Below are 2,166 nucleotides of genomic sequence, written 5' to 3'. Positions count from 1 at the left end.
AAACTGCACTTTCCACATGTACAGCTTAAAAAAAAAAAAAAAGACGACAAAGTGGAACTTAGTCATTTTCCAAAACAGCTAAGCAAATATATACAGTTTCAATACATACAACATAGAGACGTCGTTATTGCTGTTCTTGTTAAATTTCAGCCTCTGGATCTGATTCTGGATCATAAATATACGCTGAATCTGACCGTTAGCCATGGTTTGTTTTGGATGATGGTTTTTCCCTCACGGTAATGTCACAGCTTCCAAACGCTCTCAACGCAAAAGCCTACTGGCGCTCGTGATTCTTTAGCTCCGCCCACACGTCACGCCTCCAGCCACTCGTGTTTTTCCGGGAAAAATCGGTACAGACTATCTTTCTCTTTTGAATATAATAAAACTAAAGAGTTTTTGGAGTTATGAAGGATGCAGTACTACTCTATAGGTACTCAAGATTAACAGGATATTGAGTGAAAACGAGCATTTCACCCCCCCTTTAAGGAAAAACCGTCCGGTTTCGATTTATGGCCGGTCAACCGGTGCATCCCTGCTTGCGTCCCACTTGTCCTGTGTTTAAACAAATGGCCTGCTGGCTTTAATCAATTAGAAATCATACTTGCTTTAAGCATAATACTAACACAAAGCCTAAAGGTCCTTATTCTACACAAAAAACCCAATATACTCCTCATGTCCCTGATTTCAACATTTCTCAACCGATTTGAAAGTGAATCCAAGCTTTGTTGTTGCAATTGATATTTATTTGTCAGTGTAATTAGTGAAAATTACAGTCATTATAATAAAGAGCTAAGGAAGGTTTAAAAGAAAATGAATATTGATTCTGGATGCACAAAACTAAATTGACACCAGGATTATTCTATGTAATTTTAAAATAAGTTTCTGTTATTTGAAATAAAAGTTAAATTAATTAATTTTTAATATAAATAAATTTATTTCAGCTAGTTGTCAAGGCGATACTTCTCTTTTTCATATAGTTTACCTTGATGTACTAAAATAACTCAAAATCCTGTAGAAAATTCCACGTTTCTCGTTCTCCATCATTTGTTTGTTCCTCACTTTCGCTCACCCATTTCCATATTATTTTAGCTTTGCCTAGCATTTACTGTGAGTGAAATATTTAAAACGAGAGATGATACCGATCAAAGCACTGTGGACAGATAAGAGAATAGAAAGGGGTCCCTAAAGGCTTGGAAACACAAGCACATTGTTCCTAAGCAGCACTGTGATGTAAACAGAGGACTTGATTGAGACCACATGACTGGATTCCTATAGCAGCTTCAGATAAGTGTAAAGGAGACTAACAGTAAAACTGTCATGGCTGCTGCCATCCAGCTGTGCAGCCGCTGTCTGTCTGTTGCAGGATCACATGACTACACCACTCTTAACACATGTCAGCAATATAGTCCTGCCCCAAACATGCCATCGGTTGAGTCAATGTTGCTAAAATCATGGTTTTCAAACATACAGAGCAAAGCACCATCATATTTACACTTTTACTGATAGTTGTCTCTGGATACGAGGAAGGGATAGAGCAAATACACATATCGAAACAATTACACACTCCAGCTTTAAGACCTAAATGTTGCAGATTTCTTCAGAAGGGTTGAAGATTTCCATCTGAAACAAATCGAGCCCTCTCTACATGTAGTCAACTAGGTTCACGAAGGGCAATGGAGACATCTGTTATGTTTTAACACCAAAACCAACACATGTGCAATCTAATGTGGTAAATATTTCAATTATTAAATGCATTCAACGCCACTTTCACCTCCAATTACGAGTGTATCAAGGCTTAGCGACTGAATTACAGCTTTGTTGAAATAGTACACCTTAAAGCACAAGCAAGAAAATTATTATAGCTGGAATCATTTGCATGAAAATCCCAACAAATAACACACAGTGTTTTCTGCACCGAGCTCAAACACATGGAAAGAATCAATGTCTGTTACATTCTTAAAACCAGGACATGCTTTCAGCTGCTACAAGGAAGCAAATGACGTTATTTCGGGAATGCATTATTTACAGCATTACACCTTTTGCTTAGCGACGGGGTTAAAGGTCAGTTTGAGCCGGATGTGTTTGCAGAGCAGTCAGCGGGCTGAACACTCGCTCTTCTGAGGCAGCTGTGTCCTCCAATGAGGGCTTGGTTCCAAAGGCACCATA

Source organism: Carassius gibelio, chromosome B18 (assembly GCF_023724105.1).
Source record: "Carassius gibelio isolate Cgi1373 ecotype wild population from Czech Republic chromosome B18, carGib1.2-hapl.c, whole genome shotgun sequence".
Classification (NCBI taxonomy): domain Eukaryota; kingdom Metazoa; phylum Chordata; class Actinopteri; order Cypriniformes; family Cyprinidae; genus Carassius; species Carassius gibelio.
This window is presented reverse-complemented; position numbering follows the sequence as displayed.